At 38.7% G+C, this 24,300-nt stretch overlaps 1 long non-coding RNA gene across 1 annotated transcript in view; it reads left to right on the top strand.

Annotated features, from left to right (window-relative positions):
- LOC110369323 overlaps window positions 1-15,900 on the top strand; it is an 83,804-nt gene extending 67,904 nt beyond the window's left edge. The window contains exon 3 of the long non-coding RNA XR_002428925.2: window positions 15,783-15,900. This is a non-coding gene — a long non-coding RNA (uncharacterized LOC110369323). The remainder of the gene's footprint in view (window positions 1-15,782) is intronic.
- Window positions 15,901-24,300: the final 8,400 nt, after the last annotated feature.

Below are 24,300 nucleotides of genomic sequence, written 5' to 3' on the forward strand. Positions count from 1 at the left end.
ACATCCCATCTGATAAAGACCGTTAAAATATTGCTTCTTAACCATCTTCGCCCCCTGATCAGGTCTTTATTGGATTTACTGCATTTTACTTACCAGCGTGACACCAGGGTGGATGATGCCATCACCTACCTGCTACACCGAGCTCTAGCCCAAACCTGGGAGCACCGTTAGGATCATGTTCTTTGACTTTTCAAGTGCTTTCAACACCATCCAACCACAACTTCCAAAAAACAAGCTGGAGTGGTCAGGAGTGGACCACGACCTGTTGCAGTAGATACTGGATTCCCCATTGTGGGAATATAAGGGTGTTTCTATTCTATTAAAATCTGTCCCCAATCAGTGCAATTCTACATAATCGGTTTTGTTCTGATGGCTGGTATAAAGGTTTCTCATTAAAAAAGTATCACACAGGTAGCTTCTTATGATGATTAAAAAAGAGCTCTCTAAGGGCTCCCTCTTAGTATAGCAGGATATACTGATAGTATTTGTTACTTTTAGATTTATGAACTTCTGAATGTTCCAGAGAGCATCATTGGGATAATAGTCTGCAAAGGAAACATGTTGAAGCTCTCATCACCAGGCTTTTCTAATAAGTATTTAAAATCTGAGTTGACAATTATTAAAACTTGTTTTTACAGCACTCCACTTCACGCAATATTTTTTTTATTTAACTTTTTTTGTATTTGTGGATTCTGAAGTAATTACCAACATCTGGTGATTATTTCATGCCAATTTCTTCATTAGGGAAATATTTACTGAGAAAAATAATTGCATGTTTAACACTCATTCCCCCTGCTGAAGTACATTCAAATAAGTTTTGGAGGGATGTTTAATTTTATATTTCCTTGCACAGTTGAATATAGAAAGATAAGGTTCTTGAAGAACAGAGTACTCAATTCAATTAGGGTAATATGGTATATTACAATATACAGTTCAGTAATGCTGGTAAATGAGGAAACTTCAAAAAATTGTCTGTTTTGCATAAAGGTATCTGCTAACCGTACTCTTTTTACATCTCTTGCCATTCACACTCACAGTCTGTCTGATCAAGCATTGATATAATTCAACATTTTAGGCCCCAAATTATGTAGGTGTATGGCATTTCAGAACTGTGGTCCTTCCACTCTTAAATTTGAGCACCTGGCTCTCTAAAGGTCTCTGCACAAAAGTGAGGCCAGTTATGAAATGCGGAGTTGGAACAGGTGGCAGAAAATGACACCTACAGCCTTTTCAATTTTCACAAAAACTCTGCAAAGTCAAGATGATTAAATGCAAAGTTTTAGATCCGTATTGTCGGGTTACAGAAGGCAACATCTAAGCTCTGGAGAGTTTACAGCAATTTTACCATGTTATCTGTAGAATTTAGGCTAAGAGACATTGCATAATATACCTGCTTTTTGTATTGCATTGCCAAAACCACTGAAATCCAAAAAAATATATATGTAATTGTATTTCAGCAAAAAAAGGCATGTGATTCTTCAACAGTTTTCCTTGTGTTTTCCATGTCCTTAAGTCATGCATATTGTGAAATAATTTTATGTAGTACAGTTTATAGGTCAAACATATAAGACTGTACTGACTATTAGTGAGACACATACTTTACAAACACAAATATTGTGTATTATGTGTCACTATATTTAATGCACAGTATATATATGCAAGATGCCATTTCTTGTTTTCTCTTTCTTTTGTTCAATAGTTATGTTCTCTTTTGGCATTTGCCAGTGGGGTCGTATTTCGAGTGTGGAGGATGAGGGGAAGAAAAAGGCAATAGCTGTGTTTCCTGTAGTTCATAATACTTGTCTACAATAATCATAGCAGAGCTCTTGAAAAGAAAAACAGTTTTAGACTTCAGACTCTTAAATGAGCTGCTCCCGATGATCAGTGAAAATGCATATTTTGCATTTTGAGCATAGAAATCCTTCTGAATCCTCCTGTGGATATGCAGAAATCAGTGAACACAGGGTAATTCTGCAGACTTGGGCCAAACATCTGAATCCAGCTGTCACATCTAAGCTGTGGTTGGCTAGCTTGGAAAAGTGAAAAGGGAAAAAAAAAAAAACTTTTAGTGAGCACCAGGAGTGCAGTAGTTTTGTGAAAGCGTTACGGTGAAATAATGTTTCCCAGATTTTTTCCAATCCAGCCTTGTTGAAATAATCATGCAGGACCAGAAGACTATAAAATGTTCTTTTACCTGCTGTAAAGGTGAACCTAAAATGGAATGTTGAAACAAATGGATTTAGAATTTACCTACAATTATGTGGGATTTATTTCAAATAGCTGCTGGTGCTCTGTCTTCTGTTGATTATGACATTCAAGACAAGGACAATAAAGAATAACATCACTCTTTTTATATAGAAGCAATAACTCATAATTAACACCCATTGTTTGAGAGGATGAAGAGTTTTCTGACAAGGACAATTAAAACCTACAAATATAGTCTTCAGAGAGGAAGACAGGCAATTATTGAAAAGTATACTGAAGCCATTTAAAGTAAATGTTAGAAACAGAAGGGAGGTGAACAGAAAGAAGCTGGAGAGCAAACTCTACCAGAATTATATCAACAATGTGTGCTCAGGGATGAAGATTTTCACAGGCTTTAAGCAGGAAGAGTATCAGATAGATGGAAGTATATACAGCTCCAATGAGCTGAACACATTCTTTAATAGTTTCAGTTTCAAGCTCAGCATCTTCCTCTACTGCCCCCCAGTCAAACAAACAACCCACTCTCCTTTGACCCACAGCTTTCTTGTCACTCATCAGATGTTTTATCTTTTACCTCAGCCATGGACCTTTTTTGCTTCTACGTGTTTGTCTTCAAATTAGGAGATGCTAGAGCTCCCTTTGCCTATTCCTTCCACTTGTTTGTTAATAGTTAGCTGAAGAGACAGCTTGAGAGACTGAACTGCAACAAATGGTAAATGGCTTGTACTTGTATAGCGCTTTATCTAGTCTGACAACCCCAAAGCGCTTTACTCTACAGTCAGTCAGTCATTCACACATTCACACACACATTCACACCCTGACAGTGGTGAACTATGTTAGTAGCCACAGCTGCCCTGGGGCAGACTGACAGAGGCCACTAGGCCCTTTGTCCACCGCCTGTAGGCAATTCGGGTGAATTGCCCAAGGACACATCAACTGAAATCTTCAATCTTTGGACCTCAAAAAATAAACTTCTTAACCAATCACTTAATCTGGGTGGCATTAACTGGGCCTCTAGTAATAAAGTAAAAAATCTTGGTGTTGTTTTCGGCCAAGACATGTCATTTAAATTCCATATTAAACAGGTTTCCAGCGTTTCTTTTTTTCACCTCAGGAATATCGCCAAAATTAGAAACATTCAGTCCAGGGGTGATGCTGAAAAACTAGTCCATGCATTTGTCACTTCAAGGCTGGGCTATTGTAATTCTTTACTATCAGGAAGTCCACAAAATGCAGTTCAAAGTCTTCAGCTGATCCAAAATGCTGCAGCAAGAGTTCTGATGAAAGTCAGCAAGAGGGATCATATTTCTCCCATTTCAGCTTCCCTTCATTGGCTTCCTGTTAAATCAAGAATAGAATTTAAAATTCTTCTTCTAACGTATAAAGTTAGAATCAAGCCCCATCATATATCAGAGCTCTGATTACCCCGTATGTTCCTAACAGAGCACTTCGCTCTCAGACTGCAGGTCTGCTGGTGGTTCCCAGAGTCTCTTAAAGTAGAATGGGAGGCAGATCCTTTAGCTATCAGGCTCCTCTCCTGTGGAACAAACTCCCAGTTTCCGTCCGTGAGGCAGACACCCTCTCTACTTTTAAGACTAATCTTAAAACTTTCCTTTTTGACAAAGCTTATAGTTAGAGTGGCTCATGTTACCCTGAGCTATCTCTATAGTTGTGCTGTGATAGGCTTAGGCTACTGGAGGACATCAGGGCCTATTTTTCTCACTCTACTGATTTCTACTGTTCTCCAGTCAGTCGTCAGTTATTGTACACCTGTTGACCTGACATACCACATCACGAAGCCCCTTGACCCGGTGTCAGGAAAACCTTTCTGATTGGGGAGGGCCATCCAAATCTCTCTCCAAAGGACATGGCACAATGTTATCAATGCTAATGGGGCTTTAAAGGACATATCATTTTGCAATGTGTTGTGGGATGTGGTCCCCATATTCCGGGGCAACTTGGCTTATGTTTACTTTGCTGATTTAGATGCCATACTGTGAGAGATAGAGACGCAAAGTGCTTAAAAAAATGGACCATACTAAAGAGATAAGCGATGGACTGCACTGAGACAAGCTAGACCCTGTTCCGTAGGTTTGTTATCGTGAAAAAATCTCAAGGATTGATACATATGTGCATGATAAATGGACAGAGGATTTACGTGACCTGCCACCGGCTGTCTCTCGCACACACACACACGTAAATGACCATGAATACATCCCCCTCTGACTCACCACCTCCGCTGTGCACCCGATTGTTTTTACCCCCTGGGACAAGAACCCTTGGTTGAATGTGCTGCTCACTTGGGCAGACTGTACTGGGACAGTTAAGCCATCTAACTGCACAGGAGAGCTGCATGTCTTTGCCTGAGCTATGCATCTCCTCCAGCAGCAACTGAAATTAGTGGTGTATCAAAGCAGATCGCTTGACTATATTGTTAACAATACAGAACTTAATGATGACCATGACATCATTAAGTTCTGAATTTGACATTAGTCAAATCTATAAATCCCTAGCCCCCTGTCCACATGATCATAAAAGAGTGGGTGTTATCAACTTTTTTCTTTCCTCGATGCCATAATTTACAAGACTGTCAAACCAGCAATGTCTCATCTCATCGCTAGGTAAAAAACCTCAAAATGAAATGCAATTTTTAGCTAATCGCAAGTCAAACGCAGTAGGTATCAGAGATGGATAATAAGCAGAGTACAGCAACTTGGTGTACCACCTCAAGGCATAGTGTGGAATCAATCACCTTATTTTGACTGTGAACTAAGGAGATGATAATAGAGTTCAAGAGAAACAATAGGTCAAACACTATTTCCATTATTGGAGAAGAAATGGAGATGCTGGAGGAGTAGAGATACCCTATGGCAGAGCAGACTTTAACCTCTTGAAGAAGCTTAAGTCCTTCAACGTTTGTAGTAAGATGCTGGATGTCTTCTTTATGCTTGTATGGAGTGTAATGTCTTCTATCAATCTTTTGGGATAGCAGCATCAGAGCAAGTGATGTAAAAAAGCTCAACAAGCTGATAAGGCTGATTCTGTTCTGGGACTTCTGATTGTGGAAAGAAGGATTATCTCACAACCCTGAGTATCCTAATCATACAACAATGGTGTCTTCACTAAGAGGCTTGTTCAGATCTGCAACAGGAGACCCTTCCTGCCCACAGCCATCACCATCTACTCTTTGAAGAAACTTGTACAAATAATAGGAATAATAACAATTAATTACCCTTTGGGATTTATAAAGTCATTTAGAACTTGAATTGAAACATCCTATTTTATCTAAATAATCAATGATCTATTAATTGTAACTTTCCTAAATGTTGTCAGATCAGTGATTATTCACAAGTGATGATAATTGGACCACTTACAGTGACCAAATGACTTTCTGAAATGACTGATGTGTTAATAATAGGTGCCTTCACCCTTAATTAACACAGTGAAATCCACTTTTGGATTGGTCGCGTAGCGTATTGTATGTCCTCAATTTATGCATGGACGCAACTGCAGCTCTGTGTTCATCGGAACTGGTTTATATTATAAAACTGGTTGACCATGACAGATGATACTCTAGCTTTTTATATTATCATGGGACGAGACGAAAGTGACATTTTGTCACGCTGTCCAATAAGCTCTCTCAGTGATTTTCAGTTTTCAATTCAACTGTGCATTACTGCTTCGGTTAAATGGAAAGAAACGTCCTCAGTTTCAAAGTCACGTCAAAGCTCAAATGCAGTCAGCTTTGTAGATTAGACAAAGCTCTACACTCTTGGATTGGCTGACTTTATATTTAGTGCTTGTTTTCGAGGCAGTGAGTGGTTGCAGGGCACAAACTGGTTGCAGACTTGACTGAGACTCAAATTGTCATTTTGAAAGTGACAAGGTGCTGATTTGCCCGCCTGGCACTGAGAGATTGGACATCACTCTTGACAAATGGGCAGGGGAGCAAAACTGGCAGGATGCAAGCGAAGACAAAATGCCTTCAGCCAGAGTGTTTTCTCTCATCGGTTATCACAGCTGGACAACAGCTAGTTAGAATTCCTGAATTTACAAACCCTATGATGGATTTGCTTAAAACTATATCTGCCTCAATGTCCCCTTTTTAAAATTAAAGATCTAAAGCATGTAATTGTAAATTGAAAGAAAGATCATTTGCTTTTTAACAAATTTTAAAATGATAGAATTCAATGTTTAATTTCAATAAAAGTAACGTATGTGGCCCTGAAAAATTTGTAAACTTGCTTTGTGTTTTTTGTATCAGCTTGTAATATATATTTTACATTCATTAATGCATTCTTAACATGTGAGATTCTGACAGTTGTTCTTGTCAGTTGTTTTCAGTACACTTGGTTCCCATTTTGTATATTTTTGAACAAACTGCAGATTTATTTACAGCTGCTTGCAAGTTGCTTTGTAAGACAGTAACTAACTCCCCAGCAGAAGTAAAATTAAACCCTGCAAGTGTCAAACAGGCCTTCCTTGTTAACAAGCAACATGGTCCTCATAAAGCTGTCAGACGTGGGGCGGAGAATTACAGACATATAAATATGGGTCTCATTTTAAATGCCAGGCCTCGGATAATTGCTATGTTTTTAATTCCTTCTCTTGTTTCTGTTACTCTTTAGTTACATTTCTTTAGTCTTTTTTTGTTGTCTAAATTTAGCTTTTTTTGCTATTTTTTTGTCCACATGTTCTAAAACAGGTTTGGTAAGTGAGAAGTAAGTCAATAAATTGCAATGTAGATATGCTTATTGTATTAACAAATGACTAGATGTACCCCATTAATATTCTCAATGACCTGAAAGTAACAACTGGAAAAAAATAAACCTTGAAAAGTTTAGATAAATAGCATATCACAGCAGCACTCATTAACACCATGGAAGAGCATACATCCTTTTTACAACTTTTCCTTTTCAACAGTCTTCGGGTTTGAGTCTAAAGACTGTAATGTTAATTTACATTAATTAAATAAAAAAATTATAAATGCGTATAAGAAAAAAAAAAGCACAAGGCGGCTGACTGACTGATTGTGCAGTCCAGGCACCTCCGGGTTCGTGGGGTGGGCTCTGGTTGGCTGGCTCGTTTGAATTGTTTTGGCTCCATCTCTGGATGGATGGGTTTGGAGGTCGTCGGTGCTGGGATTGGGGCGGTGCTCAGATCTGGTCACAGCTTGTGGCTTAGCCGGTCTGTTCTCACCCATCCTGGTGATGGGGATCACCTCCCAGGTCTGGGGGCTAAATGTCCGTCTGGTTATGAGCGTTTGCATGTGTGTGGGCATTAGGGTGGGAATGTGTGAATGTGACCGCATGCCTGTGATCATGTGCTTGTCTCTTTGTTGGGTTGGGTTTGGGCTGCACCCTCTCCTGGGACATCTCAGGTCTCCATCAAGTGTGGTGCCCATCGCCCCTGTCAGGATCCCTGCTGTCGGTTGGCGCCTTGACCCGCTGGTGGCTGTCGTCTGCAGCTGGGTGCTCCGGTGTGACCTGGCTCACTCTTGGGCCTTGTCTCCGTGGCTCTGCAAGGGTTGGGGGAGCTCCTGGGGCTCTCCTCTGCTCTTCTCTGGGATGGGGAATGCAGCTATCCCAGTGTTGGTCCTACGTGGGCTCCAGCGCTCTGGGGGTCCTTTCACTATTCAGCATTTTTCTTATGGATCAACCTTATGTACTGTATACTGTATAATGTATACATATCCAAGTACCCACAGGTGCTTGGATCCAGGTGTTCACAGATTCACTTCTATACAGAAAAACCCTATAATTAGTGGTGGCTGCCACAAAATACATATTGTGTTAAACAATACTGCATATTTTGCAGTATCACATGCATTGGTTGTTTGTAGCTGTAATACTTTTTCTGTTGGTTTTGTTGTTCTTTTTATATCTCTTTCTGCAGGATTAGAAGCAGAATCCAAGGATGTTATCTTCCACTCTCTTTTTCCTCTGCCTTACATTTGTCACATTTTCTCCCTTTCAACATTTTGTCGCATCTTTCTGTCCTTTCTTTCTTTTTTTCTTTTTTGTGTTTCTGTGTCCATTGAATTTGAAATAATCGCTAAATAGTATCGGATAAAGTTTTTTGCACACAGATCAAGTGGAGCACTATAGTAATGGTCTACTTGTGAAAGCAAGCCTATTGGTCTCTCTTTGGCATTAAGAAGGCAATCCTTAATGGTACACTGCCAGACAGAACATTACCATACAGTATTACACTCCACCTGTGCCCCCTCATCCCCATTTATAACAGTTCCATAATATAATGCTAAATGGTTTAGCACAGCCCAGCCTTTAATTTGAGCACATACATTCAGTGAAGAAAAAACATGCACCACACCTCCCTGGTGCCAATGACATTTCCCTTGGAATAAGTATAACTGAAACAGTTGATCCTTGCTTTGTAGAGTTTTATAACATTAATATATATATATATATATATATATATATATATATATATATATATATATATATATATATATATATATATATATATCTATATATATATCCAGACCATGTTAAGACATGAAAGCTACTCACCATGCATCCACCCCAAATGCAGTATCCACAAGCTTTACACTAAATGCAAAGAGGGAGGCAGATTTCTTGTAGAAAATTCCTGCAATTCCCACACTTTCTGCAAGTAGGACGAAGTGTTGAACACATGATAAAATGTGTGATTAACTAGCTGAGTACCTTCTCAGGTACTAGCTGAGTACCTGAGAAGCATTTCTTTTCCAGTAGGCTCCCACTGCATACCTGTCAGTGAGAATACAGAGGGATTGTGATACTGCGCCTCCTGGAGACCACCTGCTTGGAGCAGCTCAGTGTATCAAGCTCAGTGTCAGATATAAAAGAGTTTGATGTAAAGACCTCTTGCCTCTGAAAAGTTTATAGTGTGACAAGTACTTGTATGCGCGGACCTCCACGGATTGAACTACACCAGAGTATGTGGGGGTCTGTACATGAATGCACTTCTAGTTTAGACATTACAGTAAGGCAGTCTTGTGACAGCTCAAGGTAGTGACACAATGTACCGTAATGCTCCGAATATCCATTGAGAGCAGTGGCTTCGTTGCTTACCAAAGTCGTACAGATCTTTGAATGCATTGTACCACATAAAATCAGTCAGTAATCATCTGTAATCATATATAGGGTGCACCAGATTATAAGGCGCACCATCAATTTTTGAGAAAATTTAAGGATTCCAGTTTTTCATGTAAGCAAAAGACAAAAGGACCGAGTGGAACAGTGAATGTCAATGTAACAGCCCTAAATGAGTTATAGAGGGACTGATAAAATGTAGATAATGTCTGCAGTAACTCCCCAAAAACACACAGTGCTTTAGTGTAGGTGTACTTCCTTGCTGTTGTAAATAAAGAAAAATAATTTTTGTCAGATATTGATTTTATTTCTGTTGGACACACTTGAAAAGACCTAAAGACACACAGAAATGTTTAACAACAAGCAAAATAAATACAAAAATCCCAATCTGCAACTCACAAGATTAGAAAATTGGATAACAAAAACATATTGCAGCCGGTGACATTCACCAAGCCTGAGTCAGGCTCATACTCCAGCAGACAGGAGTTTGGCAGACTCTGTTTTCTATCACATCCTCCTGTGGAGAGCTAATGCATTATTCAGTCAGTGTAAGAGTAGCACACCCATTCTCACTCATTTGCCAAGGCTGTGGTCAGATCCTGGTTTCTTCCCAGATTTTTTTTTTACAAATTTACCTGGCAGAATTTGTCAAGATAACCTTCAGCCCCCTACACACACACACACACACACACACACACACACACACACACACACACACACACACACACACACACACACACACACACACAATGTTACCTGTTTTTGTCTGTAAAGACATGGTTTTCCATTATAATTTATTGAAGTCTGTGGGAGATGCCGATTTACTAGACAAATTCTATTGATTAGTTTGCCTTTCTTGTGTCTGTACCTCTCTGCTCTTATAATTGAGTGATCTAATAAAAAGAAAAGAAATAAGAAAACATGTTGAGTATGACCTTCTTCTTAGTCAGAACTAATTATAAATATAATTAGGACTTGGGTCATTAGTTTAAAACCCCAAAAATTGATTTTACTCATTCTGACTGACGGAAACAACATTTGAACATGAGTGTGAGCAATGTATATTTGATCAGTACACATCATTTTCCATTAACTGTTTCCCATTTTGTCATGTTACAACCTCCACCTTAAATTGTAGTGGGGTTATATATGATGTAATTGAGTGATGGGAATAGGACATATAGTTATCAAAAATGTTTTTTTTAACAAATAGAACTCTTATTGGTGTGGAATGTATTTGTGTCTACTCCACCTCCCCTTTACTCTGAAAGCACAAACATAAAATCCACTGAAAGTAATTGTCTTTCATAGTGATTTAAGCAAACAGGATCTCCCCTAATCTCATGTTGTGCAATTTAACCAATTTCATTATGAATATCATTGATAATGATAACTGTATATTATAACTGATAATATGCTGGTCTAATCATGAGAAAGTGACAACAAAAAATGTTTCCAGATGATTGTGATTAAAGGCTACCTCTCTCACAAAGAATGCCAAGCTTGATGCACTCAGTTTGACCTTGACTCACCCAAACAGGAACGTGGGACCCTCCGGCCAACTTCTTATATGGTGGCTACCCTTTCCTGGGAGATTGAGCAGTTGGTGAGGCAACCCCAACTAGAACAACCCACTCCAAGTGACTGCCCCACTGACCGTTTGTTCATTCCTTGAGAGGGTTCGACCTAAGGTTCTGCAATGGGTTCACTCCTCCAAGTTTGCCTGCCATCCTGGTGTTCAACGAACCCTTCTTTTACAAAGGCACTTCTGGTGGCTGTCTATGGCTCAGGACACCAGTCGGTATGTCTCATCCTGTACGATCTGCAATCGAGGAAAGTGGGTAGAATATGCACAAAACTCTCTCACCAGCTCAACTACAGGTATGTCCCCGTTCAAAGCATCATTGGGCTACCAACCTCCACTGTTTCCATCCCAGGAACAAGAACCTTCTGTCCCCTCAGTTCAACATCACCTTTGCAGGTGTCTGGCGAAAGACACCAGTTGCCCCTTCCAGGACTGCGGAGCATAACCGCCTCCTTGCTAACCGCCACAGGAATCCAGCCCCCAGTTATCAACCAGGACAAGATGCCTGGTTGTCCACAAGATACTTGCCTTTCAAGGCCACCTGTAAAAAACTCTCACCCCGGTTTAGTGGACCTTTCACAGTTGACCGAATCATAAATCCAGTGACCGTTCACCTGAACCGATGGAAATCCACACATTGTTCCATGTTTCCCAGGTAAAATTTGTTGTTACCAGTCTATTGTGTCCTCCGGCCAGGCCTCCCACACCTCCCAGGATTATTGATGTTGCTCCTGCTGACATGATGCACCCCCTCTTGGATGTTCGCCGTCGTGAGCGGGGTTGCAGTACTTGGTGGATTAGGAGGGGTATGTCTGTGAAGCACGCAGCTGGGTATCCCATTCCGCCATCTTGGACTCTCGACTCATCCAGGACTTCCACAGACATATGGGGCACCACCTGCTGTCCTGGAGGACACCTTCAAGGAGGGGACCTGTCACACCTACTTCTGTGCTGTGACCATCACATCCGGCTGCACGCCATCAGATTTTTGTCTAACCCCAGTGGTACAACTTTCAGGCCATTTGTTCTGTTCGAGTCAAGATTGACTGAGCCAAGTTTGACCTCCTGCTTTTCTGACACTACTTACCAGGATTGCCCTTACCACTGACTGAACTTACTCATCTTCCCACTGCCTGTTGACCAGCAGAACCACAAAATAAATTCAAACTAATCTTGTCAACTGCTCAGTCTCTGCGTCTATCCATGTTTGAAGTGTGTCAGCAAGAAACTTCAGGCAGTGGGAGAGGTTCAACATCCAGAGGAACAATGGCCCTAAACATATCGCTGAAGCTACAATGGAACGGTTTATGTAAAGCTTATTCATGTTAGAATGACCAGGCCAAAGTCCAGACCTATGTCCAATTGAAAATATGTGGCAAGACTAAAAAGTTGCTACTCACAGACGCTCTCAATTTAAACTGATTGAGCTTCAGCTGTTTTGCAAAGGAAAGGATACATTTCAGTCAGTAGATATTGAAGGGTGGTAGAGACATACCTTGAAAGGGTCATGTTTAGGGATAATTTCCTGACCCACACACATAATCCTTTTACAGGAGGCAAAATTAAAAAAGATATGTATAAACAAAGGTAAATCTGCATACTGAGGAGGGTTTCTGAGTCTGTGGTTCTGCAGCATTTGGAAAAGCAGAGGAGTTGTTAGAATCATAAACAATGTAATTTCTCACCCTCTGCTTATAGGTCATCATCTCAATTATCTCTCGCCCCATCTGAGAGTTGAAGGTGAGAGTTTTGAAGGTAATAGGATCCTTGTTGTAGGTTATGGATGGAGGGAGCACGGTGATGATGTAAGCTCCAGCAGTGAAGACGATAGAGGTTTGAGCCCTAATATCCCTGGTAGACTAAATAAGAACTTGCACACAAGTGTGTTGTGTGCAGCAGGTCAGCCACACTTTCCCTTTGACTTAGACTTAGACTTAGACTTTCTTTATTGTCATTTTGTAGCACAGAGTGCATACAGAACGAAAAAGTTCAGAGTTGTCTCTAAACAAAGGGAAAGAGAGGGACAACAGAGTTGTCTCACACAAACACATTCTCACAAACACACATACCCACACCAGGATCATGACAGGAAGACCTACAGCTGTTATTGCTGAGATAGCCGGTTCTTCAAATGATCCTTTATTTTCCCTTCACTTCAAAATTACTCATTTACTCTGTTTTTGTCTATCAAATAAAATCCCAATATTATCCTCTGACATTTGTGATTTTGGTGCATTAAAATGTTAAAAAGTCTAAGGGTTCTCAATACTTTTGCATTGTGGATATAGGCAGTAACATGCTTAACTGTTGTTAACTGTATTAGTGTTTCAAAAAATGGGTTTTGTAAATTATGTGGAATGAGGAAAAGAATATTTTTATCTTTATTAATCCTATCATTGAACAAAATTGGAATTTAGATATAATACAACATGATTCCAAAGTGTTACAGTACATTAAGGTTTTAAGCATTCTAAAAAGTATTGTTGTATTTTCAAAAGATAATACATTCTGCTTTAAGTTTGCCTCCTGCTGACCCTCTGCAGCCCACCTTGTACTTGTGGCCATGTAGCGGAATACAGGCTCACACCTCCCCTTAGGTGAGAGGTGAGGAACCAATTACCTAGAGATGTGTCTTGGGGCCAAAAATATCATTGTCAGCTTGTCACAATGTGAAGGATGGGGTGCAAAAATGAGAACAGTGACAAATCTCTTGGCAACATGACTGATTGTGTTATCTTGTTTGTGCCTCCTATCTGGATCTGAAAAAAACAGACAGTAAGAACCACAGTACTGAGACATGACTCAATCTTACAGCTAACCTTGTAGAATCTGTAGTTATATGTCCATTGATTTTAAAAAAAAGCATTTTACCATTGACTGCCCATTGCAGAACAAGCAATCTTGTAAGTGCTGCAAGTGTATCTAATAAATAAAATGAAGCTTGATTCCCCCCCAACCCACACATTGACAAAAGTTTCATTATCTAAGTTGAACCTCCATTTTCATTGCTTTTCCCTAAGCAGCTAAGATAGTTGCCAATGCCAACCAAATTTTCACAGAAAAAAACAACGGTATTCTGAATTTTCATTTTTATATAAGCGCAATGGAAAATGTAGACTTCTCATTATTAAGAGATCAAGATCTTGTAGTAATTATGAGAAAAGATCTAATAATTATAAGATAACTGGAAAGGTGCCATTTATTGGCCACTGCTGAAATTACCTGCCCAGTTTCCTCTCTTAGACAGTGTAGGAGTGGGAGCGATAAACAGATTCAGAAGCATCAGACTAGTGAAAGGATGATTCCTTGCTCTATTGTGGTGTATTGCTGGGCAGGAGTTTGGGCTACATGGTGTAGCGGTCCTTCTGGGTTGCAGTGGTGTGCTGTGTCATAACGCGGGTTTTACAGCTGTAATCTGTGGCTTACACCCGAGTCCCTTTTAGAAGATCTTTCATTCTAAATAAAGAGACGCTTTACATAAAGTCAAATGATTCCTATGCATCATTTTCTGCTTCACATTTTTATTAAAATATTAATGACATCACCATTATGTAAACTCGGTGTTTCTTAGTGGCATGTCAAGTCCGATAGCACAGTCATTGTCCACTTTTCCTGTAGTGTAAGCCTAGGTCAGCAATGACTGTCCTTAACTTTTCTCATATTTATGAAATCTTTTCTTGTAATTATGACATCTCATACTGTAAATATGACATATTTTTTTCATAATTGTGAAATCCAAATCTCGTAATAATGCGATATTATGTTTATTTTGTCTTTTTTTGATGAATGCAGTGTCCTTCTGTACTTTTTGTCAGTAAATTCTGGCTTCAAATATTTTCTCCAGGAGCGGAAGTTGTCAATTTTTCCCGGGCCTTGAGCATGCTTCTTTGTTTATGCTGAAGCAAAGCTTTGCACATTTTATGGCAACTTTCCTGAGCTTAGTCGTGAGAACTCAGATTCAAATCTTCAAGAGTCAGGCTTGGAGAAAAAGAGTAAGAAACTTTATAATGACCAGGTTGGGAAAATGTGCCCAGAAACAAATGAAAAAAGCTCCAACTAGTCTACCTTTATGTTACAGAACGGGGCTTTCTCTCAGGATTCAAATTTTGATTTCTGTTTAAAAAAAAAAACAAATATCCCAAATTCCCAATATATACCAAGATATGCTCACATACTTTGTTGGCCTGGATAGGTGATGGCCAGGCTTTACACATAAAGTCAGATGTTGTTTCCAACCAGTGAATGCACAACACTCCAGGGCAAATGGGTTCCCATGACAGCACTTTTCCATATAAAATTTGTTCCTGAACGAGGAACACTCAAAAGGTGCATTTTCATTATGGGTTCCTAAACATTTTTTCCCCTGGAACCTTTTCAGCTACCCAGCCTGTTTTGTTTTGTGGGTTCTGACTTAGGGTCTAAAATCCCGTGAAGTGCAATAAAGTAAATCTTCTGATATGATGGACACTTTATTTTAAGGCGTGCACAAAGTTTAGGGAGCTATATCTAGTGAAGAAGTAATGGTGATATGTTGGAATTGTCTTGCTTAGCTTTTATTTGAAAGGGTTACCTCTATGTGATAAACTGGGGAATTATAATGTTTTTGTTGGTTTTAACTTTTGGGTATTTTGAGAAATTAGTGTTTTATTTTACTTTAAACATTTTTTGTTACAACAGCTATATTTTGCATTTGTGCAAGAAGCAGGGCTTTGTTATCGATATTTAATGGTAACAGCAGATCAACGCTTTACAAAATCTGTGATCAAAATTCCGCCACAAAATCTCCAATCTTTGATATAAGGCTTTGCTAGTCAAATTGAATAATTAAAATAAATGGGATTATTCAGGTTTTCAATTGTCACCTGTTCCTCTTTTGTTTCTTATTATTTGTCCAGGTTTAAACCTGTTGAAGTCTGTCACTGGCTGTTACTGCTATTTCAGTGTTGGTTCTGTCAGTCACCCCACCTGCACCCGCTGCTCTCCTGCCTATTACTGCATGCCTGCCTCATCTGCCGTTATTCATTTCTTCCAATAAACTTTTTAAAATGAAGCTCTGTGTCCGGCTGAATATCGGGCTCTCCAGCAGTAAACATTACATGAGACTCATTTAAACAGATACTTGCATGCAACTGTGTTCCAAGTCTTTTGCCTTGACAGGCTTCCACATTTAGTAATTCCAATTATTAATTAGGATTGCTGAAAACCAAACTGAATATAGAAAGAGATTAGAACTCCACTTGAGTCACTCAGAGGATTTGAACACTTGAACACATCAAAAAAATTATAAATGGAAAATAAAATGTTTTCTTGGTAGTTGGAACGCTTGTGAATAGAAGAGTTTCTCTCTAAACTCTATGGTTGTTGGCATTGAATGAAATCTATAGAAGTGGGCTGAAAAATCAATTTAAAAACAGCCAGCATTATCCTATGAATAAGGTGTAACATAAGGCGCATTATTACAGTACAGTATTTTACCCCTTGAACTTGTTCCCCCTTTTTGTCACATTATGGCATCAAAATGTAATGCGTTTTATGAGGAATTTATGTGACAGGCCAAAACAATGCATATAATACAATAAATATAATTTATATATACAAACTCCCACAGGACTGTAAAAGTGGTAAAACCCTAAGTTCTTTTTGAATCAAGGTTAAAAATCAATTTGTACAGAATTGCCTTTGAATGCTAATGTTTAGAATCCAAATTATTTTATATCTTGCCCTGGTGCAACTATTCCTCTGCTATCTACTTTCCTCTGTAATGTTTTCTTTCCTTTATTCTGTTCAAGTACATCACTTTGAATTGCCCTGCTACTGAAATGTGCTTTACAAATAAACTTGCCTTGCTTTACATGATGCGGTCGGTGGACTCAGATGTCAAATTCCTTAGAGGTTAATAACTTTGGAGGAGCTGCAGAGATTCCCAGCTCAGGTGGGAAACAGTACCAGAGCCTTAAGACATAGAGTACCATAAGCTGCTTAGAGGACCATGGCAAACAAGTGGAAGAACGTGTTCTGTATAGAAGAGATCAAGCTTGTGTCAAAGAAAACTAGCATTGCACATCACTCCACCTTTCAATTAAGCACTAATTGTGTTGGTCTGTCATAAAAAATGCATTAAATGGTAAATGGCTTGTACTTGTACAGCGCCTTAACTAGTCTGATGACCCCAAAGCGCTTTACACTACAATCATTCATTAACACACACATTCACAGCCTGCATTAAAGGTATGGTTTTAATGCGACAAAATTAAGAAAAGTTCAAGGGATATCAAAACATTTTGCAATGAACAATATGCAATAGTAGTCTTTATGTGATACTGTATATAACATGTTCACAGGGAGAATCTGATCTTTTACTCTGTTATCACCATCACTGTCGCACTCACTATCAGTCTCCCACCTACATACAACACCCACAGCTGAGAGCCACGAGTTCACAGGTCTGGCAATTGTTCAAACATACCAGCTCAAGTACATAGAACACTCTAAGGTAAAGTGGGCATGTTGAGAAAAAAAAGTAAAAAAAAGAGTGGAACTGTGGAGGTTAATCAGACAATAACACCTGAGATCCACTGAAACACAGCAGATTGGTGATTTATAACTGCACAAGTGTGTTTGAACTTCAAATTATTTTTATTCAGGGATAACAAGGGAAAACAGGTCAGCAAGATGTGGTTGTCTGTTTGATAAATCAGTTGCCATGGAGTCTATTAATTCAAATCCTGCTGAGTCTGACTTATATGCTGTGATTTATTTTTTTATTTTTTTTGCTATTTCACAAAATAGACTTAATTTCCTGCTCATATGTCATTATAGCAGTCAGGGAAATCCACAAAGCCACATGCCAAATGCCATGTTAAAGTCTCTGGTGATTATTAACAGTTGTTATTGTGACTTCTCCAGTCAGTGTTTAAACTGAGCCCTGCAGTAAGCCACAGATAAGACCCTGCACCTGTGTAATGTAACAACTGTAAGAAACTCAGATCCTCTCCTGTAGCCACTTCGTTTTCACGACACATGCATTTCAACCGACAGCTGAGCCTGACAGCAGGATTTATAGAACATATACACTTACCATTCTGTATGACCTTTCTTTAAAATGGAGTAAATCCACAAGATGTCCACTTGTGTCGTTGTGGAATGTATTGTTCTTTAATGGGCTTTTGGTATTATAGCTCACATTTTTAAAGACACAAGCTGCAGTAAAAGCGCAGGTGTCCCATCGGCAGACAAGAGATTGAGATATAAATATAAAAAGGTTGGCTCCATTTGTCATAAGCCATTAGTCAGTGATGCTCCTCTGTCCCGACAATTTAATGATGAAATAATTTAGTCAGAAAACGTTTAATCTACAGTCTCAGTTTGTAATTGGATTATTTAGACTGAGCTGTGGCTGACTGTCATTTGCTCAAAATGTTCTAATTAAACACAGTGGGGAAATACCTTGTAAAAACATTAAAAACTGCCTTTTAAACAGTCTGCCTGATTTGTGTAAGGTATGATTTACCTAATATGTACAAGTGAAATAATTTAATTGCAAAAAAAATTGTAAAGATCATTTTTTTCTAAAATCAGTTGGGGTTTTTTCTTAATTAAAAGTGATACAAAATGTAGTGGTGATTAGTCTGTATTACACCAAAGCCTAAATTACCAGTGTCCAGTTCACCCTTAACAATAACTAGTTTTAAAACTGAAATAATACATTTTCATAGTTCACCAGCCACACCATCTTGTTCAAAGTCCCAAAATGAACAAGTGCTTGCTCATTTATTGTTATTTTTTATTGAATTGTTGTGTTTAGGAATATCATGATGTCATGCATCAGTTTATAGATCAAAATGTTATTGGCTAGCAATTTTAAACTGTCCTTTGCCAAAGTATTTACACCTGTTTCATTCTCTCCTATCTTTGTTCAAACAAACTGTGTTTTGATATGGTTAACGCTTAAAACAGCTGCACTAATCTGACTTATTTGTATGTTTCAGTCAAAAGAAACCACATCTGTTATATTTGCCCATTTAGTCCATTTTTTATTACTGCCACCCATAAAATATACAAGGTTGTCAGCTAACAAAATCTTTGCCCAAGTTAACTCCATGTTGTGGAATATGTAATACTGTGATAGGAAGAACAGTTAGATGTCACTGCATCAAATTATTACTGAATTACTTAATATCTGCAAACTCCCCCTCCGTGCTGTAATCAGACTTTCACTCAGTAGCAACATAAACCACAATAAGTGCAGTTTAAAAGGTTAGGTTGAAAGCCTTTAGTTTATAATCTTTAATTCAAACTCAAGTTTAAAGTGTGAGTAGAAGATAGTTTATACCAGTAACTGGCCCCCAAATATACAGATATTTGTGTGCAGCAGACTAACACACACACACACCAAAGCATGGAAAACACAACACTCACCACGTTTCTACCTTTCAGAGAAAACTCCTACTGTTTCTGCATACAGGAGCTAAGGTTTTCTTTCTCAAATTGCATTTTCCATTCACTCACATAGTGTCATTTAATGACACCAGGGGATAATACTGAGTTTAAGTCTGCCTTGTTTAAAGTAAGCAGCGCTGTCAACAATGTTGCTGCATTTCTGACTTTTTCTGCTAAATTCCCAAGTCTTAAAGCAGATAAGTGCTTAATTTGATGGCAAAATGTTGGTAAAGTTCAAACACTTTTGAATTGATGAGTTTTGATTTAGTTTTTCATACCCAGTACAAACTTTGCTCTGTGCCATTACAACATTTAAGGAGGCAGGGGAATAAAACATATGGAGAAAACAGAGCATCCATAAAATAATGTCATGGTAAAAAGAGAGTACCTACTCTTATAATGCTGGGGTTTTACAAATCAGTACAAAATTAAATGACTCCCGGATTAATGGAAATGTCAGGTTTTCATTATTTTTCACACAACCAATAGGTATATCCTTTATTGGTATCTGCTGGCATGTAATAAGGCAGCTGTCCTTTCATGTAATGTCTTTCCCGAGCTGCTGCTTTTGGGGTGGATCTTTTCCGTTTACACATGGAACAGCGCTGCACCGCTGTTTACCAGACTTACAGAAAAAATACACCTGCTTAGTTAAAAAATTTTTTTAGAATACATACAATGTCTAATATTCTTCTGTGTGTGCTTTAACCTAACTCGACACTAAGTAAAACCAAAGGCAAGGGGCATAGTAGTAAGATTCAGACATTTAATATATATAGCTCTTCCTCATACATCATGCGGTGAAAACTGCTAATAATGCAGTACAAAATAAACAGTGTAGATGAAATATTGCCCATTATAACAAAAAAAGTTTTATTCCAGATTGCTTTAGATACTTTCTATAAAACATTTATACGTTCACACAGCAAACAACACTGGCTCTACAAGATTCTCAGTGGTTGGCAGCTGATTCTTGAAGGTCTGTGATGCATGTGCTACTACCAACTTCAAATGCAAATTAACTTCCTGCAAATTAATACACGTTCACCAACAAAGAAATACAATATTCTGTATGAAATAAATGCCTAAGAGACAATACGCTCTCCATCTGGCCTCAATGAGGTCACCACAAACTCTGAGTGTTCAATGCACGAGAACAAGAAACAATAAATCAACCTTTAGGTAGAAGCCGAACAACTTCAGTAATGGGTCTGAGATAAGTTCTTACTGTCTTTAGTCATTGCGTCTACTTTCTCACATAGCTGACGTTTCCAGAGAATGTAATCTGCCAGTAATCTACTTGTCTGATTCCTGATTCCTGTCTTTATTTTTTCCTTTTTTCCCTTGTCTGCTTGTCTTTAAGTAGTATAAGGTCTCCAGCTTGAAGGTTTCATTGAGGAACTGTCCATCGTTGTCTCTACTGGCAAGTAATTACGCCTCCAGCATGTCCAGAATTGATTTGCAAGAGCTTGAACTCACCTTAATTGTTAAGTGTAAACATTATTGTTAAAAAAGACGCATTAGTAATGCTTGTAACCTGTGGTGGATTGACCAATCAGATTACTGGAATTGCACACGTTACGTTTACGTTCTGCTGGATAGTGTGTAACCATCTAGTGTCGGTTGTCCTTGCTGGCTCATTGAATTTGATTGATGTGAATCTTCTCTATTCGATAAATGAACAATATGAGTGAGCCTTTATTTGTAATTTTATGTATAAAAATTAAATTACATTTATCTCATGGAAAATTTATTTTCTAGTGTGTTGGTTTATATTAATTTATCTGTTTAATTTAAAATTTATCAAAGTCAGATTATATGCATCGCAAAAAAAAATTGTTGCTGCTATTTGTGTTCAGTTTTTGTGTCCCACTTAACTTATAATGCCAGAGACTTCTCCCATCAATGTGCAACAGACGACATGGCTTGGAGAACATATTTGCTGGAGCCACATGGAATCCAGGATCCTTATTTCAACACTCAAGAACCTCCCATGTGAGATCCTTGGGATGTGCTGGGTTGAATGTCCATTTACATCCTTGTGCACCGAGGTACGTCTGAATTTTTCTGTCCATTCCAAGTTCATTGTTTTGTCTGAGAAAGTTTTTACCACAGTCTGATCAGAATTCTTTTGTAAGATCTCTTTAACCAAATAAATGCCTGAGTGCATATCTGCAGCTAGATGTGTCCATAGATTCAATGACCTCAGTATGTGCTGCCCCTTAAACTATGCATCTGAAAAGAATAGCCTATTGTTTAGATTCTGCCTGTCCTCTTCTTCACCTAATAACCACAGACCGGGGTCCGGACATATCCAGTCCCACATATGTAAATGGAGAGCAAACTTTGAGAGACTTAATTGGCCATTCCTGCCATATATTGATCTTCCATTTCCCCATGTGAATGCTGTTAAGATCTTGGCACTAGTGCTGGTCTGATTCTCCATCTCATTAGCCTTCACCAGATCCACCTGCAATGCTGACTATTAAACCAGCTCTCAGACCAGTCACTAGTGCCTGATTATAACAAACCATCGGTGAGTTGAATCCAGCGTCCCGAATGCCGTCGGTCCGCCTGCTTGCCTGTTTCCAGACGTGTTTCTGTCTTCTGACCCTCTGAGCCTGCATAGCCTGTCAGACCTGATTATTGTGCTTTCTGGATTTCTGACCTGTTTCTCTGCACTGACTCTGCCCACGGATTCTGCTTTAGACTGTCTCTGGATTTCTTATCATCTGGCTCTTACACTTGCAACAAGTTACACATTGATGAATGACTGAATTTATAAGACCTTGGCCTACAGAAACCTTGAAACCTGCTGCTCCTATTGTCCCTTCAGTTAAGTGACAACCTTGGTGCTTAAGCTGCTCATGATGGTGCCTCGTTACATGTAGGGATACATGACTGTCCTTGGGTAGAATAACTTTTGAGATGAGAGTGTTTAAGTCTCTCTCCAACACAATTTACATATTTTTTCCAAGGTTGGACCAAGCTTTTGCATAGGTTCTGGCTAGCATGCCATCAGAATGTGGACCTGACCATTTATCTGCTGTTGCAATTTTTTTTCTTTTGTACGGGCCTTGTTGTATTTATGCCAACCAACTATTGCATTAGGGGTTCTTCGGTTCTCCACAATCACTATCAAGCTACTTCTGGATAATTTTCACCTAAACTAGTGTACTCTCACATCTCCCACAGGTGCTGGGTCCCAGGTATTAAGTGTTCACTTATATACAGTAATCTTATAATTTATTTATTTATTTATGTTCTTTCACTTTCTTTTTTCAAATATCACATTACACATGTCAGCTTACATAATAATATATATGATTTAGCAATGGCATCTAGGTGTTATTCGAGTGTATCTGTTGCTTTATGTCTGTTGGTTGTGCTGTTCTTTTTGTGTCTCTTTCCAGATGTTGGAGCAGACAAAGAAGGTTTTATCATTCTCTCCCTTTTATCTCCTCTTTCTTTCACTTCTACTATTTTTTTTCTTTTCTTTCACTTTTTGTTCTTCCTTTACTCTCCCATTGTCATGTCCATATAATTTGAAATTCTCCTTGCAGGAATCATAATAAAGCTATTTACAAGCATAAATCAAGTGGAGCACTATGGCGAAAGCTGTACGCTCCACTTGTAAAAGCAAAATCTGTCGAGCTCTATCTGGCATTGAGACATCAATTCCTATTGCCATATTGCTAGACAGGACACTGGGAAAAAAAAAAAGAATGTGGACCTGACCATTTATCTGCAAATGCTACTGTTTGTGTTTCTTAAAGGATGGCATGTTCTGCTGTTGCAATTTTTTTTCTTTTGTACGGGTCTTGTTGTATTTATGCCAACCAACTATTGCATTAGGTGTTATGGTTCAATGCATTGAAGGATCGTGCCATGTTAATGAGATATGACACTTCTCACAAGAGAGCTTAAGGTAGAGAACTGCCAGAATCGATGAGTGTTCAGTGAGAGTTCTTCCAGGTAAGTAAGTAGAACAGGTTTGCACTGATTACTGAGTCTCTGTCAGGATTGTCATTCATTTGAATTGTGCTTGAAGGTAGTTGACACAAGGATGTAAAACCAAGGGGTCTGTGTCAAATGGATTTAAGATAAAAATGGTCTGCTTGGTTTTCTTCAGTACACATATAGATCCATTGATTGTCAGAGGACTGGCGAATGTGCTGAATAGTGTTGCGTACATTCACGTAAAATTGCCCTGACTCATTTTAGATATAACCAAGCATTACTTTGCTGTCAGTATAAAACTTGATATCACTTATATCTAGGTCTTCTCGGACACGAGCAACCATCTCTACTGATAGTACAACTGCACACAGCTCGATTCTGGGGATTGTGGGCTCAGACTGAGGAGGCAGCTTTGCTTTTCCCATCACAAATCCCACTTCAATTTATCCTCTTTCTTGAACTGTCTTCAGATAAACCACAGCACCAATAGCTCTCACCAATACTGCTTTGCTGGGTGAAGCCTATTTTTGTAGGGTTGAGGAATGGGAAGCTTTTCCAACTAAGGAGGGAATGTATCAGGCTTTCCGTTGGTTCTTTAAGCTTTTGAATCATGGGGGTATATTTAGATTTTCAAACACACAACATTTGCATTTTGGCCTAATATATTTAAATGAATAATGACAGTGTGGAATCTGTGAAGTGCTTTTGTAATCCTGAGGCTATTTTTATGTTATTTTTACCACAACGAGAAGTATCATTGTATAATTTTCCCCTTACAATGTTTTATTGTTGTATTATATTTATACTGTAATTTTTACAGGAGTATGTGTATAAATATTACATAACTTTGGTCGTACTGATAATAAGTAAAGATATGTAAGCATGCTTATTCTCCACTTTAACCTTTTAGCCGTTGTTGTTTTTTAAGCCTGTCATGAAATAAAAAGAAAAGGCAAACATTTAGTTTAAGGCTTTCCTCTGGTTTTCAAAGTATCAGGGCAAGTTTTACCCACA

This window comes from Fundulus heteroclitus, chromosome 18 (genome assembly GCF_011125445.2).
Source record: "Fundulus heteroclitus isolate FHET01 chromosome 18, MU-UCD_Fhet_4.1, whole genome shotgun sequence".
Taxonomy (NCBI): Eukaryota; Metazoa; Chordata; class Actinopteri; order Cyprinodontiformes; family Fundulidae; genus Fundulus; species Fundulus heteroclitus.